The 19,018-nt window shown below is 40.0% G+C and overlaps 1 protein-coding gene across 1 annotated transcript in view; it reads left to right on the forward strand.

The window, feature by feature from the left end:
- Window positions 1-1,029: 1,029 nt before the first annotated feature.
- Window positions 1,030-19,018, forward strand: part of Sema3d (semaphorin 3D) — a 191,221-nt gene continuing 173,232 nt past the window's right edge. The window contains exon 1 of the mRNA XM_032907050.1: window positions 1,030-1,536. The gene's annotated coding sequence lies outside the window, so the exon portion shown is untranslated. The remainder of the gene's footprint in view (window positions 1,537-19,018) is intronic.

Below are 19,018 nucleotides of genomic sequence, written 5' to 3' on the forward strand. Positions count from 1 at the left end.
TGGCAGCGTGGGACACAGTACAGAACCTTGGTCAGAGTTAGGAAACATAAGCCCCTCATTAGGCTGCCTCTGCCACCAGCCACCTACAGTGTGAAGTGACTCACTCAGTTTCTGTGGTGCCTTGTTCTCTGGGCTGGTGGCTGCTGAATTAAGTGTTTCTTGCACAGCCGCCCTTCGGTTCTTCCATCACTTATCCTTTGTCTTCCGACCACCCAACTACCAGACAGATCTCTGTCATTTGCTAAGGTTGAGCAGGGACCTTGCAGTGTCTATGTTTAAACTCATCACACACTCGCGACCGCTGGTCGTCTGGTTTCTATGGTACCGATTCAAGGGAACTTTATGTGTCAACTTAGGTTATGGTTAGCAGTAGAATTTGCCATGGTGCTGTCTACAAGACTTAATTCTACAGGTCCTTTCTATGTCCTTATGGATGGCTCTACACTAGCCTCTGCGTTTTAAGAAATCCATCAAAGTAAGCTATTTATACAGGATTTTCTTTGGATCTCCCCTCCAAATTGGGGAATTTTCCTTTCCACGAAGGATGCTCGGGGTTTGTGTTCATATTCCTCCAGATTATTCTTGTTGTGTGATTAAGGTTTGTAAAATGTACAAAAGGAGAGAGAGAGAGAGAGAGAGAGAGAGAGAGAGAGAGAGAGAGAGGCGCTCACCCCCATCTCAGACCAGGTGAAGAGTCCATATTACAATGCTTCCCCTGGTTTTTCAGGGGTGTCAGTCACTGAGGGCTAATTGGCTAATTCCTGATCCTGTTGCTCGTCCCTTCAATTCACTAACTGAAAGCAGGTTGAAGTTTTACAAAGAAACACCTGTACTTTTCCAAGGCAATTGGAATTTTTAAGATGGCAATGGCTCCTGCCTGAGGTCCTTAGAGTACTTTCTGAAAGTGATGGGAATACACAGGTTCCTAAATTACCCAGGCTCAGACTAAGACGTCACAGGCTGTTTTTACTGATGGAGAGATACCCTATCCTCCCCCAAACACTCGGAGATCCGGCCGGAACTACCTCCAAACCAACCCTGGACAGCGCGGCAGGGAAGGGGAAGGCTTGCTCGCTCTGAGGGATTGCCAGCACATCAGAAGGGCCCGGGTGCTGGGGGAGGAGATTGGAGGGAGAGGTAATCCCTGGTGTTTTGAGCATCCCCTTTTTAGAAAGACGGAGTCTCTCCCAGGACAGCTGCTGCGGTCACACCACAAACTTAAAAGCCGCCCTCCTGCTTGGAGCGTGCCTTTCCGCACCAGGCTCGCTGGACTGAGCGCCAACTGGTTGGTCTCTGTCCGTGAGGAGAGGCGCTCAGGGGACAGGAGCGCCCCCTGCCTTCCCGCCTGGCCGTAGCCGGGACCTCGGTGCTCCGCTAGGGCCGCCCGCGCTCGGCGGTTCAGCCCGAGCTGCCGCTCCAAAGAACTCGCGCCTGTGTCCCGGTCGCCGTCCTCTCGGCTTCCTCTGGCTGTCCCTTCCTCTCTCCGGAGCCTGCGTTGTAAGGAAAGGAAAAGCAACAAGAGTTGCCAGCAGGAAGGTAAGTCTGTGTCCAGATCACCTGCTATTCCATGGGAGGGTGCTCTAGTGACTTAATGTTAAGCCGAGATGTAGGGGTCACTGTGGATCCCAAGTGATAATTCGCAGAGACTGGGGTGTCGGGGACCTGAGCCGAGTCTGAGAAGGCGCTGGAGAGCTGACGGGATGCGGAGATGGGCTTGGGGATTCTATGATCTCTGTTCCGCAGATAGTGCGACAACTGGGGCGCAGTGCCACCTCGTCACTCTGTTTCAGAACCTCATTTCGAAGTCCCACCAGCCTGCGCCGCTGAAAGTTTGCTTCTTGGGGCGTCCTGCTTGAGAACTCTGCTCTCTCCCTGGATGCCGGATCCCGAGACCCCTCCCTATCCTGAACAGCCTAAGGAGTTTAGGGACAAACTCTCAGATTCCCAAATACAGGTTCATTTGGAGCTGCGATGGTGGGGAGGTCCCGGATGAATTAAGCAAAGTGCAACAGCGTCCAGCTTGCCCCTTTTCTGTTTAGGCTTGGGACACGGTGGATGAGAGAGAGGTTGTTGTTTTGGTTGTGGGAAAGTGAGATACGATGCCCTCCCCCCACACCCTTTTTTTCTTGCAAAGGAATCGCGACTGGCGCTCAGATGGAAACGCGCATCCTTCTTGCGAGGGCGGGGGTGGGGTGGGGTGGGAGTCAGACACCATCCTCGAAGCTTGTTGGCTGTGAAGTGGGGTAGTGTTTAAGTGCTCTGGAGCTAGGGAAGCCTCTGTGGCCCCAGCCATGACCCCTACTGGGCATTTGAGCCCCGAGGATGATGTCCAGTGTCCCCTCTTGCTCATGATAACTAACTGCTCTGGAAGCTTGGAGAGCTGTTTTCTGAGCTGATATTCCTTTCCTTGTGATTTGTGCTCAGCCTCGTGGCTTTGCTTAAGTCCCAGCGCTAGGAGGGATTTGACAAGAGGAGGAGACATCCCTGTGCTGTGGCAAGGCTATCTGGAATGTGGGGGACTGGATTGTAGATACATGTATGCCTGGCAACTGGGGACGCTGACCTCAGGCATTAGGTATTAAGGATGTCGGAATTAAGTTGGCAAACGTTTTACCATTTAATGTCAATCCCTAATAAAGTGCAGTATCCCTACGTGGACTCTTATTTCTCCACCCAAACTCCTTACATCATATCCCCTGCTGTAAGAGGGAACTCCTATTTGTACCAGAAAAAGAAACAGCAAATACCAGGAATGGGAAAGGACCTAAACTCTCAAGTTCCGAGGGAAAGGATTCTCTTTAATATGGGCACAGACATTGGGAAGGTGGAGAAATCAACCTGGAGAAATAAGATTGCATGTGCGCAAAGGAGATGATAAGAGACGACACCCCCCCACACACACACACACACACTCCTGTGTATCCCTGCTGCTTCCGTGTAACCCATGGCAACTGCAGGGGCAAGGGCCATCAGAGCCTTCTCCTTTGGCATGTGGAAAGAAAAATGTGAAGGATAAGGACAGGAGGAGGTTTCTGTCATCACTCTGTGGAAGCCTTCAGCCTCCCTCTCTTTCTAAAGCCAGATGATGAGCAGGAAGGATCAAAACTGGGAATGCTCATCCACACCCATCAGTTGCTTTAGCCTCCCCTAGTTTCACAGTCCTGGCCAGTGACAGGCTAAATGATGGTCCAGGTCAGGAGATGGGAACAGACCTTGGCCCTTAAAAAGAAAGGCCAGGAAGTGATGCGCAGTGAGATAAGGGGAGGCTCAGGAGGGAGCTGAGAGACAATTAAATGGTACCGATTCAGACTGCCAAAATTTCGCATGGAATTTACCCGCTTATGAAATGGAAAATTGCCGGAGAAGGGAAGTGACATTTATCAAACACCCATTGTGTCCGTGTGCTCTGTATAGTGTTTTAAAACTCTCGATATTGTTTACATGTGCTCTTGATGGTTAAAAAGGAGAAATTAGTATTGTTCCATTTGGCTTTTATGTCATTTGTAACTAATCAGAATTCTTAAAAATTACATCCGTAGGAGAGTGTGGTAAATCCCCACTCTGTTCATTTTAGAGGCAGCAATCCAGAGCCAGCAGGGTACAAATTTGTGTGAATAAATCTATGTTTCGAGGGCTAGGGCTGCTACAGGGGGCTCATTTGTGGAGTTTTGGGTGGATCTCTTTCAGGAACATAGGAATAGTTTCCCATGACTCTACTGAAAGGAAAGTTTTTTTTTTTAATGCCTCTATTAGTAACCATTTATATATCGAGAGCACTAAATAAGTTGGTTGAAGACAGTTCAACTCATCTATAGACCTATAAAGTTTATAATATTAAAATTCCAAATGTACAGAGAGAGAGAGAGAGAGAGAGAGAGAGAGAGAGAGAGAGAGGATATTCTAGAAATTACAGTGTTGCTATTATGTGAAAAAGAGGTATCCTTATCCACCAGCAACTGCGATGTTGAGAATACCTGTTTTGATGAGCTCTCCCTTTTCCCCTGCCCCACACATGGAAACCTTCATGTTTCCACACCACTGTGTTACTTTCACAAGGCCTGCTGCTCCTTAAATGAATAGAGGTTCATTTCCAGGCACCTTTATTCTCATTTTCTGAGGGAGAAGTCTGCTGAAAAATGTCTGTCAATGCAGATGTCTTGAGTCTATCTAGAAACTACTCAAGATGATTAGAAACTCTGGGTGAAATGATAGAAAAATATTTACCATCCTTATCCTTTCCCACACACAGAACTGCCTTCATAAGCAAATTTTACCTAAGGAGCTTGTTGTAGCTTTTGGAGAGGAACGTTACAAAGAGATAAACTGATTGTCATTATGTTATTATTACTGTTGTTTTGTTGGGTTCTTTTATTTTGCTGTCATTGGTCTTTTTCTCTGGGTGCTCAGGGTTGCTCGTGTCAGACTGATGATTATTCTTATTCTCAGGGAAAGTCACAAGTATTATCAATGACAAAGGCAAGGGAGCTTCTCTGCCCTAGGTTTGAACTGGAGTCACTGGCAAGCTTCGCTGCTCCCATGTCCTCTCTTCCAGATTGGAACATGCTCCATTAGTACTTGTGGTAAAATTAATACAGTTTTTATTTTTCTTATGATTCATTGCATGGACATGGCATATTAAATGTCGTACAGTTGGTAGAAATTCCCAGGCATCTCAGTAAATAACTAACTAGGACCAGCTTAGCATTCCTTTACTGTTTAAATACAGTTGCAGGGCTAAGATTCTGCCATGTTCCTATGGACATGGGCTATCTCGTTTCAATGGACTACTCATTCCGGTAGGAATAGCATATCTTATCTTGTTTATAACAGCTATTATTATTTTGGGAAAAACAGAAGTTGGCTGAAATTTGCTCCTCCATTTTGAAGGTTTAATACTTTCATGACAGGTTCATTGGAAATAATCGTTTTAATGTAATAATTTTAATAAACACAAGTAGTAAAAGATTTGTTTTGGTAATATTTTGATATTACTACAAATACATTGAGCTGCATAGAGGACTAAAGTAAGGTTAAAAGGTCTCGGAGCCCTCTATATCACAAGCCTTGAGATAAAAACAAAGAAGCCACATTTAGGGAATATGGAGCAATAATAACCAGGATGATTGGCACTTGGCCGTATGTGGTGACCACAGTTGTGCACACATCACCTCATAGTTTTGGATTTCAGAATTTCCTTCCTCTAGGAAACTTTGGCCAAATCCTCCCTTACTTTTGTGTCTTTGAAGTTCCATTCCTATATAGTTAGACAATTCAAAAGTTTTTCTGTTTATGTTATTTCCAATTACTGACTATATTGTAAGAATCTGAAGGGAAAGAATTTCTCTTCTCCTAACTTTTTTTTTTTTTTTCTGGAGCTGGGGACCGAACCCAGGGCCTTGCGCTTCTCCTAACTTTTAATACATTTAGTTAATATAGAACAGAGCATATACCTCATACTATTAAAATCTAATTAATCTATTAATAGTATTTTAAATATCTATAATGTTGACAAAATAACATACTAAATGACTCTAGGTTCAGACTTTATTGTCTTGATTATAGCAAGGAAATATTTTCTCCTGTCTGAAATTTCACTTTCACACTAAAAATTGTTTAGAAGCTAAGAGCTTAGTGATAGCAAGGTGGCATAATTATCACACAGGAAGTACACATAATGAAAGAGTTATATACTACAAAGATTACCAAAATCTTGGGCTTCTTACAATAACATAAATAATTAGGAAGGATTTAAATTATGCTGTCTGTGAACATAGTAGTTTACTCTAATTGTAACCAACCAAAATATTTAGAAAAAAGATAGTAAAAAGAAGTTTGTTGTAAATAAAAAATATACTTATAAGCAGTTGCAACACTTTTAAGTTGTATTGAATTCTGATAATAAAAGAGACTAATTATTGGATGCTTTATATAATTTAAATTATTAAGCAACACATATGCACCACTGCTTTTAGAGTGACTGTGCATGTACTAAAACACGCAGCTCTTTTTGACTATTCTGATCGGTCCCTATCTTTCTTTGATCACGCCATTTCCATAGAAACGCTTAAGTTACAGCATTTTAATAGTAGTGAACCAGAGAACGTTTAAGCAGGTTACTAATCTTCTATGAGCAAATGCATTCAGTGTGCTCATTCAAATGAGACACTCCGGTAAGTTATCCATACAAGCCTTAATCTGAGAGGAATGAGTAAAGCAAAGTGTGAAGTGACTCATTGACCTGGAAGACTTCTCTGGATGAATCTGACTCTTCCTGCAGGAACCATCCTCTTTTGCGTCACCTTCTGCTTTGGCAAAGAGAAGCCACTTCCTTCACATTTCTTGTTTCTTCTGGGAGAAAGGCTAGTAACTTTAAAATCTAATATTTCAATAATTAATGCCATATAAACATTTTCACAGGCAAATCACAGGAAAGTGGAAATGCTATTTGAGTTAATCGGAAATTATCTGAATGGAACTGTGCATCCTAAGGTAGTTGGCCAATAAAGCACACATGTGTGCACACACAGGCATATACATACACCAAACAGACAAACAAAACTAAATTAATCAGTTTTTAAAATGAAAACACTAAGATTCCTTATGCGGTCAAATGAAATTGTACTAATATATATGAACATGGCATTGAAACGTACCACTAGGAGATTGATATTTTATTGTATCATAATTTTAGTCTCTTTAGTCTCATAACACTTTAAACACGTTTCAAGGATTATGGTGCTGTTTTTAATCCAGATGAGCTTTCCAACTACCATTTAAATAAATAAGATAAATACATGTAACTTCAACTATACTGCATAGGAGAAATTACAATAGAACCTTTCTCAATACAGATATTGTCTGGACTTACTATAATAAAAATGAGAAATACAATAAGCTGTAAATTTATCTTTAGCATGTATGAACTATTAAAAATGGGACCCAGAGGAAAGCCTCCTACTAAGTTCTTTTTTAAAAATATCCCTTGAAAATTGTACTTATGAAATCTCAACAAATATGGCTGCCTAAACAGGACCTCCATCATAAAAATATGAGTTGTCATGACAACATAGATTGGGGTTACTTCCTGAGTCGTCACTCTTTGATGAAGAACTCCAGGCTGTCATCTATTGCTGAGAGAAGGAGAATGTTTAAAGTTTGAAAGTTCCCCATTTAGTTATCCAACCCAAGTAGTCATCCCTGAACATATATGCCTACAAGCAGTAGTAACTCACTCAGTGGACTGTATACATATGAGTGCTTGTGTGCATTTGTGTGTACAGATTTGAGAATAATTAAGTCCTGAGTTTGAGAGGGTTCAGGAGAAGTGGGGAGCTGGAGAAGGGAAATGAAAAGGTAGAAATAATGCAAACAGAGTTCTCATGTGCGACGTTCTCAAATATTAAAAAGGCACAGCTGGATTCGTCTGTAATGATGGACTGATCTCAAAACAAAATCTACATCATCTATATTTTATGTCATATGTCATGTGTAAAACTAGCATAGGCTTTTCTTTCCTTTTATCCTTATCATCAAAATAGTTTACATGTATTAAAATCAAGTATGATGAAGCTGGGAATTTATTATTATTGTTTTTCCCGGAAGATATTTATTAATCATCTACAAAGCACTTAATCTATGGGACTAACATGTGTTCTAAGAAGCATTAAAACTTATAAAAGAAATGATATTCTTACTAAATACAGCACTTTTATATGTGGGGAACAATATACTTTATTTGAAAGATCGTTGGGGCTCCAGTTTCTCCTGTGATAACTTCTAGATCAGGAAATATGATACAAATTCAGGTTTTCTTGTTGAAATAACGTGTATAGTTTTAGAAGGTTTCTAAAATTCTTGTTTAGACAGTTTTTATTACACAAATGGTTCAGATTCATCAATTCAAGATAAAAAAGTGATAGGAAGCAAAGTGTAGAAAAGTCAGAGTACAATGTAGACAGTGCACGAACTAGGTTGTGTTATAGGGGAATTGCTCTAGCTTCTGAGTGTTTCTAGAAATCTAGAACTCTTCTAGTGACTCATGCTTCAAGCATGCACTAAAAAAAGCATCCTGAAGGTGAACATTCTCTGACCATCAGGGTTAAGAGTTTTATTCATTCATTCATTCATTCATTCATTCATTCATTCATTCGCTCTGCATGTTATATGTATGTGTATGTGGGTTGTGTCTGTATGTGTGCCTATGCAGGTGCCATATGTGTGTGCCAAGGAGGTTAGCAGAAGGCACTAGACACCGGCAGTTAGAGATGGTTTTGAACTGCCATGTGGGTCCTGGGAATCAAATCTGGATCTTCTACAAGAGCGTTAAGTACTCTTGATGGATGAGCCATCTCTCAAGTTCCATGCTCATTTACTTGAGTGCTTGATTGCTTTCTCTAATCGAGGGGACACTATTAATGCCACTAGCTTCTTCTGTAAATGATAAAGATAATAAATCTGATCATCACAAGAACAAACACTGTGAATTAGCTATCCTTATAATTACTATTTTTTCTTTTTTTAATTTTTTTATTATATATATTTCTATACTTACATTTCAAATGTTATTCCCCTTCCTGGTTTCCTGTTCATAAACCCCCATCCCCTCCCTTCCTCCTCCCCCATACGGGTATCCCCCCATACATTCTCCTCACTGTCCCCCCATATTCCCTTGCACTGGGAGTCCAACCTTGGCAGGACCAAGAGCTTCCCCTTCCACTGGCGCCTCAACAAGGCTATTCTCTGCTACATATGCAGTTGGAGCCCTGGGTCAGTCCATGTATAGTCTTTGGGTAGTGGCTTAGTCCCTGGAGGCTCTGGTTGGTTGGCATTGTTGTTCTTATGGGGTTGCAAGCTCCTTCAGCTCTTTCAACCCTTCCTCTAATTCCCCTAAACAGGGTCCTGTTCTCAGTTCAGTGGTTTGCTGCTAGAATTGACCTCTGTATTAGACATGCTCTGGATGTGTCTCTAATTTTTCAAAGTAACATTGAATGTCAAATTATCAAATCTTGTCACTCACTTTATTGTAGTTTGTCATCAAAATGCTCTATATTAGCAATCAGTGAATTAATCTTAGATGTTTTAAGTCATGTTTTCTCCCTGTATCTCTGCTGCTTACTGACATTGCTGAGATCTCTCATCATTCCCAGGTATCTTCCATTCTAGATAAAGTTTAGGCATCCAAAATTCTTATCAAAGTGACGGTATATATACTTAGTTTTTTTTCTTTCAACCTCAGTGAACCCACCTTGTCAAATACTTTAAAGATAATCAACTGTGGCATGATTTTGTTAAATGTTAAAGGATTCCTAGGAATTTCATTACCAGAAAACTTTCTGGAATTGAAGATGTATTTGTACTCATGATGATGAGGAGGGGACAACCAAAAGGTCTGCCACCTTCCACTGGATCAACTCCATTAATTATTCACATATACATATGTGTATTGCATATATTTTTATATATTTGTAAATCATATACATTTATATCACCTTCCACGTGACTACATGCATGTACACACTCATACATATATAAATGTTCTTTTTTGGTCTTTATTGCTTTCTCTAACAAGAGAAATCCATGTATAAAGTTTTACCATTTCTCACAATGCTCTCTCTAAATTTGATACACTTTCATTTTTGTTGTTGATTTGAGTTTTGCTTTAATGTGTGTCTTTTGAAGAATTGGCTGTGCTTTCGAATACAATTGTCAAATATGGTGGCATATACCTGCAATCTCAACCATCTGAGAACTCAGGACAGGAGGTCAGGACAGGATAGGATGTTGTTTCCAAATACGAACTACGTGTGTAAGGCCATAGAGTCGCTTGCTAGAAACACTAAGTAAGCAAGTGAATAACTGCAAACAAACACAAACCTGGATCACTGATTTTCAAGAAACTTTCTTTACATTTTGAGCCAAAAGGTGCTGCCATTTTCTTCTTTCTACTATTTTCCCCTTTGCTCTTGGCTGTTACCTCAAGTGATGGCTTGCCTTGCAGTCTCCATTGAACTTGTGTTCTATTATGGCAGTTGTTGAAAATTTAGTATTCCTTTTTTTTCCCCTCTGACTTCTTCTGTTTTTAGTTTACATGAGTCATAGCATAAACCACACAAGAATTTTTGGGGAAGAGAAGAATGACGTGGTTGCTGGAGCCATGACTAAGAAAAGCCTAACTCTTGTGACAGCCCACTATATCCCCTGGATGATAAAACTTGTGAAAAAGACTGACATCAAAAAAAACCTAATATGCTCTGAACTCTCGGTGGAATCTTAGATTCACGACTTCCCTGTTGCAAAAGAAATGATTACTTTCTTAAAATTTAATTTGATCCATGATTGTATATGTCTGGAATCCTAGCACTTAGCACCTGGAGGCAGATCAGAGGGTCACCTTGGCTATTGTGAATTTAAGGCCAGTTAGGTTCATGAGACTATGTATCAAAAAAAAAAAAAAAAAAAAAGGTGTCTGCATACAATAATTTACTTCAGTCCAAAAGAGGAATGAACCAATATAGTATTCTGATGAAAGTTTTTTAATGCTTATTTAATTTCAATAGTGGAGACACATTTAATTTGTATTTTGCATAAATCATGTTGTTTCTCTCATATTCCGTCAACTTACGTTTAAGCAATTGATGGCTTCTGAACTAAATTATAACCCAATTAATATTTTCAAAATATTCGTATAAATTCAATATTGAGATATATTACTAATCTTGGGATTTATACAATTTCGAATACAAGGTTGCCTTTTGGTCAAATACCCTTCTATCCTTCCTTTTTGTTATATCTCTATTTTAAAACCTACTCAGTGTTTATTTATTCCTTTCCATGCAGGTTAATAGACAGTAAAAGTGGAAAGCCTTCTGCATGCAAAGCTATCTGCATGCATGATAAAAGAATAAAACACACACACTTTACGTCTTAGACTGGGAAGTTATTTCAAATCAAGTAGCTTGTCTTCCGTTTGAAGTTAGGGCTGTTATCACCTGTAATGTAGCTGTTCAAAAGCATCGATGCCAGACATGCAGATGAGCAAATAACAACTCCCTTTCGTTGGCTCAACTCACAGTTTTGCAGAGCTGTGGGGATTGTTGTCTTAGACTTCTCTGTGATGAGGTTTGGCAGAGAACATTCATTGTTCGGGTTTTAGAAAGGGCAAGATTTTGGCAGGAGTAACATTCGTAGAAAAGGAATGTTCTGCTTACACATGTGCACTCAATAAACCTTCAGAGCGAGCACTTGGGCTAACACACTATGGGTTTGCTTACTCCACTCTCCAACCAAACTGTGCACCCTGATTGTCTGAAAGCCTCCTTTTGCTGTATTCCTATCAACACACTTCTTTTCACATTTCACAAAATCGTATTTTTATTCATATTTCAGAAGTTATAATGAACAGTCATTTCTTATCCTGTTCACTTTCACTCCAGAGTTATTAAAATAACTGCACTGAGGTTTCCTTTTCCCTAGTCACACAATCCTGATGCCATGACAACCAACAATCATCTTTTTGACTATCCATAATCCTTTGTTAATTCCAGTTGTCAGAAATGAAGATGTTGAGTTACCATCAATGTTTGGCACACAAGTTATCTCCATATAAAGAATGCCAACTTACATGTGTGCACTTTGATAGGTATCAGGACGAGCAAACACAATCTTGTACATTACCCAAGTCAATAAAGCAAACTAGCCAATGTCAGATACTTGAGCCAAACCTTTGAGTCTGTGATGCCTGTGTTTTTTCCACATAAGGCTTTTCTGCAGTTGATTCTCCTTCCACTTGGATTGTTTTGTCTTCTTTTGTTGCCAGCACTGATCCGTGCTCTCAACTAAGGGCTCCTTCTATGCTGACCCTGAATCAAAAACCGCTCATATCCAGAAAATCTTGTCCGAGGAAGTATTTTCACTTAACTCCTATGTATGTTTTCAGAAGATATTTCTCTCCCTTTCACTTCTTCCAAAGTAATACACTAAGTCCTCGAGATAAGGTCATAATGGTGGCTCACTTTATACTCTTCCTCCATGATCCTTTCAGCATTTTCCACAGCGTGGACATGAAAGACTCACAGTCTCACATATTCACACTGAAGGTGGTCCATTTCTAATTCACTGCCTTTTCTTTTTTTAAAAATGTTATCCCCTTTCCTTGGTTTCCCCTCTGCAAGCCCCCTATCCTACTCCTCTTCCTCCTCTCTCTATGAGTGTGCTCCCCCCACCTTCCATCTGACTGCTCTAGCAACCCCCAATGCTGGAACATCAAGCCTGCACAGGACCAAGAGCCTCCCCTCCTGGTAGAGCTCCTCAGGGGACCACTACACAGGGCTCCTGTAAGCAAGCGCTTTTTAGTATCAGCAATAGTGTTTGGGTTTGGTGTCCGCAGATGGGATGGATCCCTAGGTGGGGCAGTCTCTGGTTGGCTTTTTCTTCAGTCTCTGCTCTACTATTAGTCCCTGTATTTTGTTTAGACAAGAACTATTCAGGGTGAAAACTTTTGAGATGGGCAGGTGGCTCCATCCCTTAACTGGAGGCCATGCCTATCCACTAGATATGGTCTCTACAAATTCTATCTCTTCTATGTTGGGTATTTCATCTAATGTCATCCCTGTTGGGTCCTGGGAATCTCTTGCTTCCTTGGCATCTAGAACTTTCTAGTGAATATCCCCACTTCCCCATACCCCACTGCTACACACCTCCATTCAATTTCCTGACCCTCTGTCCTCTTCCCTCTCTCTTGCCACACCTGATCCTATGCCTATTCTTTAACTATGCATCTTCTTCCTTAGCCTCTACTATGAGTTATGAAGAGACTATGCCCTGAGTCTCTTCCCCATGCTGAATTATTTTGGGTCCCAAATCTTTCACTAAAACAACACAAAATTTATCTGAAATTAGTCTTGATTGTTGGAACACTTACATGATAAAAGGAACAACTTAGTTTTGGAAGTGAAAGTTTTAGGGTCTCTGAGTAGTGTAATGTAACATTGAATTTTGAAGCATTGTTGGAGAGGAATGTGATACAGTGATTTAGATGATGATTTATGAGAAATTATATTCTGAGTTCATTTTCTAGCTATGTCAGTCACATAGTCACATGACTTGTCCATTTCTCCATATGTTTGGGTCCATAAATCATACTAACCTCATAATGACATTTTTAAGAAATAATTTGGAAGGAATGGCCATTCAGAGTCTGCCCCACCTGGAGATCCAACCCATATATATACAGACACCAAAACTAGACAATATTGATAATGCCAAGAAGTGCATGCTGACAGGAGCTGGATATAGGTGTCTCCTGAGAGGCTCTGCCAGAGCGTGACAAATACAGAGGCAATGCTGGCAATAAACCATTGAACTGAGAACGGGGTCCCTTTTGGAGGAATTAGAGGAAGGATTAAAGGAGCTGAAGGAACTTTTAACCCCATAAGAACAATAATACCAACCAACCAAAGCTCCCAGGGACTAAAGCACTACCCAAAGACTACACATGGACAGACCCATGGCTCCAGCTGCATATGTAGCAGTGGATGGCCCTGTTGGGCACCAATGGGTGGAGAAGCCCTTGGTCCTGTCAAGGCTAGACACCCCCCCCAATGTAGGGGAATGTCAAGGTGGGAAGGAAGGAAGTCGGGTGAGTGGTTGGTGAGGGGAAACACCTTTATAGAAGAAGGGGAGGTATGGGATGAGGGCTTGTTAAGGGGAAGCTGAGAAAGGGAATAACATTTTAAGTGTAAATAAAAAATATCCAATTATGTAGAAAAAAGAAAAAATAAACTTTTCTCCTGCCCATCCTTCCTTCTCATCCAATGACAGGCCTTGTTCTATCCTATGCCTTCCTGCATAAAGACATCAACCTACAATGGTGCATTATAATTCCTGTGTAAACTTTACTTGTCTTACACAGGCTTATATTTACACAAATTATAAATATACATTTATAATATATAAATGTATATTTATATAGATTTCCATTTCATTTATATCTTGTGCTGTCTTCTTGTTTTATCTGATGAAACTTATCAAGACACAGTCTTGTGGTTTCTAATCCTAGTATTCAGTTGGATAACAGAATAATATTTCAGAACTGACCCTCTCCTTTGTCTTTCTTTTTCCCAACTCCTGCTCATGCTCTTGCTTCTTCCTTGCTCAGAAGTATGAGGACCATACTGTAGACAGCGAAATATATTAGATAGGTGTTCCAATAGGAAAATGTCTCTATACATGTTGTTATATAAGAAGCATGTATTTATGGACACTATCAAGTGATAGTGTCCTGAAGCATCCTTGTCTTAATTTCCATCGCATTTTCATGACATTACACTGTTTTTCTTTCCACTGCTTGGTTTGTAACTTTGCCTACTTCCTTGATGCAGTGTTCCACTCCCAAATGCAGATACAAATTGTTCAACAGCCTACTTTAAAAACTTGCCCATGTGTGTTCCTTTTCCCACAAATGTGGGCCTGCTTTCATTCCATCATTTTGAGCAGAATTCATCCACTGGTGTGACTACTACTTTACTGATTTACTACTGTACTGATTCCTGTCAGGTATTGTTCTTAGGACCTTTTATTAAAGAGTCTCACTATTATAACATTCTAAAATATCCTACTTTAGTATACTTCATAAAAAAAGTGAAGGGGAAACAAAATGATCTAATTCATTGCTCACTTACTTGAGGAACTGGAAATTATCCCAGAATCAAACAGTCTCATGCCCAGACACAAGATCATTTCTAGACCACACACCAATAAGGAACTGCCCCTATTTGAGCTGTCTAGCTCTGAATGGAGTATTGGAGGTTTTTTATCTTTACTATATTTAGGGGACTCTACTGGAAACCTCAATCCTGCCTTTATTAAATCAAAGAATCCTTACCTGAGGAAAGTTCAGTCCTCATCTGCCAAGAAGCAGTGTCAGAGATAGCTCAGAGATAAATTTTTAACCCTCAGGATCTGTAAAGATTTTCGTAGGAAAGGCAAGTTTTTATCCCACGCTGTAGCATTTGTTTGGCAATCCTCTGGTATAAAACTAAACAGGAGTGGCAAATGTGTGATCAGTGATATTGTCCAAAAGTTAAACTTCAAGGTCATGTGAGCTTTGGAGCAAGTGGATGTGAAACTAAATAACGGTCAGAATTGTTATTGTAAGAAACCTTTGAATGCCTTTCTTGATGCTGTTACCAGCTAGTCTAGTCTTACAATTATCTTTTTTGTTTTCGATTGACTGCCAGTATAAATTGTATAAATAATTTATGAACCTATTTCACAAAGTAAAACTTTTTTTTAAAAAAATATGGGGTGTATGTAGATTATTTTAAAATATTTTCAAAACGACGCAGGTTCCATTGCCAAACGTTTCTCGGAAGAATGTTCAGTATTGCCCTCTAGTTGCTGTGATGCTATGATGCATATAAACTGAGCCTTAATGTATAAGTTTACAGTAAAAACTCCTTTTCATACTCAAGTAATAGAAACTAGTCCCCTTCTGCATATAAAGACACTTCTGGCCTGCCTTGTCTAATAATAGCTATAAGACTCTCCTTATTTGGTAAGATCCTACCTTGGAAAAAAGGAATTCCATGTAGAGAGACCAAAAAGAATCAAAAGGCACAGGGCTGGGCACTGTGGTTTATACTTGTAATCTACCCTCAGGAGATGGCCGCAAGAACAACAGAAGTTCAAGGCCATGTTTTTATACATGGTATATAGTGGATTTAATGCCTGCTTGGGCTGCAGAGGTCTTTGATCTTAAACAAACAAGCAAGCAAGCAATATCCAGAGAAGGAGGGAGAAAGAGAGGGAGGGAATGGAGACAAGAGAGACCAGAAGATACGTACATTCCATACTGAGTTCTTCTACTTTGTCTGTTAATAATTGTACAAAGTGCAATTAAGTCTTCACAAAGGCCAAGGAACAGGGAATGGAAAACTGGATAACAGAACACATGGAGGTTCTTGGTAGGTGCTGCCAGAAAGTTCAAGTTCTGTGACCCTTCCAAGATACCTAATCCATGCATTTTCTTCCTTTATCTTTCGTTTACACAATCTTCTACATTAAATAAGTCAGTGTAAGTATGACACTAAGGCCCATGCATGGCTCAAGAAAACCTATCCAACCCAGGGAGGTTGTTGTCGAGAATCCAGATTTGTAGATGGTTGATCAGTACACAGTGAGAGAACCTGTGGCTTGCTATTGGTGCCTGATGTACATGAGATGACTGCAGTAGAAGTAGAAGATCAGGATTTTTAAAACCCAGTCTTGTTATAAGGATATTTTAGGCCTAGCCTGATCTACATGAAAAATAGCCAATAAGCAAAAAATACTGAAGCAATCATGAAGAATGTTTAGTTTTATTCTTCTCTTCCCCCTTCAACCCTTTCCATTTACCTTCATTGCTCTCTTTGAAAATATTGCCTCTTTTTCTTGTTTCTGTATACATCTGATAATACTATACCCTTGGAGTTGTCATGCCGTGTGACCCATTGTTGGGGTTCATAGGCATCATAGCTCAGTAAGAAGACTATATCAGTTACTTCCATTTCTTGGAATCCTGCTTAGCACCTTCTGAATCCATGAATGCCAGTTCTCAGGAAGAAGGTGTTAGCATCAGATCCTTTAGACTATGGACCAAAATAGGAAATGACTTTAGCACTAGGAATTTATTTCAACACCTGGGAGGTAACCAGGAACTACAGCCAAAGCCTACAATGTTTTGGAGTCTTTCGTACAATCCTGACCAATAACCCAAACAAGGGCTTCTTAAACCTTTTGTCTAAGTTTTGTTAGATGGTCTGTGGCTAATGGAAGGAGAATTGTCAGCTTACATAGCAAAATTTCATTTTATCTATAGATGTATATGTATACACAGACTTATATGTATTATATGTAATTTTAAGTGAACAGAAAAATATGTGGTACCTTATGACTTTTCAGAGTCCTTACTCTTCTTTAAAAGTGATTTTACTCTTTTCTTTGTGGTATGCATTTGTCCTTTAGTGTGTTATTCAGTGGGAACTTGATGAATTGTCTTTCCAAAGGTGTTTTCGGAAATGATAAAAATCGTGCTGCTTCACTAAATATTTAGAAGGGGAATCTGTTTTCAAAGGATAGCATCATGTGTTTTCCAGAGAACCTGCCAGGCTAATACTGGTGTTCACTGTGTAGTTTCAGAGTCATTAAGCGAAGATTGACATTGACCAAGTTAACATTTCTTGTTGCATATCTATAGCCCAGGATTGAAAACAGATTGGGAAGGTGGTAAATACCTAGCATGGAGGTGTGACTTAAGGAATCCTTTGCTTTTGCTCCCTTACCCTGATGGCTCTTTTCCTGTCTGTCATTACTGGTACACTGTCAGATGAGAAATAGTAGCCAACGACTCTAGCCCATATATAGTTTTTTAAATGTATTTTTATTCTTTAATCCTGTTTTACAGTTCAGACTTCATCTGCTTCCCAGTCTGCCCCCTTAACCAGTCACCATCCCATGCCTCCCCACCAGTCTCCAAGAGGATGTTCCCACCCCACCCCCACCCATCAGGCCTCACCACTCCCTGGGGTCTTAAGTCTGAGGGGTAGGTGCATCTTCTCTCACTGAGGCTAGATCAGGCAGTCCTCTGCTGAATATGTGTCTGGGGACCTCATAACAGCTGGTATATGCTGCCTGGTTGGATCTCTCAGTGTCTGAGAGATCTTAGGGATCTTCCAATAACTCTAGCCTATATTTAATTTGCAAAATAATGCAAATTTGTTCTCATAATAAAATCTTGGGTCCAAGAATGTTCACAGGACCACTTATGAGTGGAATTTGTTCCATTCTCTCCATCTTCAGATGTTGACATCCTACTTTTTAGAAACCAATTCAAGCCTTCCCTCCTCTTTCAGTATGCCAATCCAGAATACAGATATCCTGACCTTTGACACACATTAGTACTGTGCACTAAATCACTTCAAGTTTAAACTACTATATATGGAATCTTAGTGTTTCTAAGAAGCAAGTGTCTTGAAGCAGATATTCATTTCCAGTATCATCCTCACTGTCCCCATTTCAATTCTGGTTGATTTAGAATTACAGATGAAAGAAATAAATTCACCGAGAAGTTGAGAGGTAGGAATAAGATCATGCATCACCTGTAACATCAGTGAAGTGCGTTTTTTTTTAATATAAAAATGATATGGATTCTTCTGATTGTTTTTTCAATTTTGTTAAGATACAGTCAGGAACTCTTAGAAATAGAGAAGGTAAGTCTCTTAGGTAGCAGTATAGTTTTAATTTAGAAAGATTTCAAATGATTAAACTGGTATCTTATATACGGGCAAGCATATAAACTATAGAAATGTTATAGCAACTTTTCTTTTTTTGTCATTGACCAACCAGTTTTTATTATAGTCTAGGATGTTCAGAGGATGCAAAGTATCAAAACAGTGTGAAAGTCACAGGCAGTTATTTGGTCCTCAGAAGACAGAACCCCGGAAGTTATTTTATGGACTGTACACTCAATTCTTGGAACTCTTCCAACAAGTCATGTTTTGTTAAACTTTGTCAGAATGAATGCTGAAGTCTTTTGTTTCTCTTGACCGTTTTTTAAAGTTCTAACTCTGGATATAACTGGAATGTACGCCTAGTAATCTGTCTGTCTCAGCATACCTACTAGGAAAGCTTTCTAGTTAAGAAATAGTGATTTTTTTTAAAAAATCACCTAAATTGATTAATGCAATTGTATTTCATATTTTTTAAAAAAGAATCCCTAGAAACTGTCTATGCCAATTTTGTAATTCCATAGAGGATTGGGGATGCACTGATGTGACTTTCTTCTGCTTGCCTTTCAACACCCTCTATTCTTCCTTCCCCCTCGCTCCCTCCCTCCCTCCCAACCTTCCTTCCTTCCTTAAACATGAATGGAGAACTTGTCTATTTTAAGATCAGTGCTGAGAATTCAAAGCGGAATAGCCCCCGGCTTGAGTAGTTTTGGATCCACAGCTATGGCACACTGGCTACAGTGTGCTCAGAGGTA

Source organism: Rattus rattus, chromosome 6, assembly GCF_011064425.1.
Source record: "Rattus rattus isolate New Zealand chromosome 6, Rrattus_CSIRO_v1, whole genome shotgun sequence".
Taxonomy (NCBI): domain Eukaryota; kingdom Metazoa; phylum Chordata; class Mammalia; order Rodentia; family Muridae; genus Rattus; species Rattus rattus.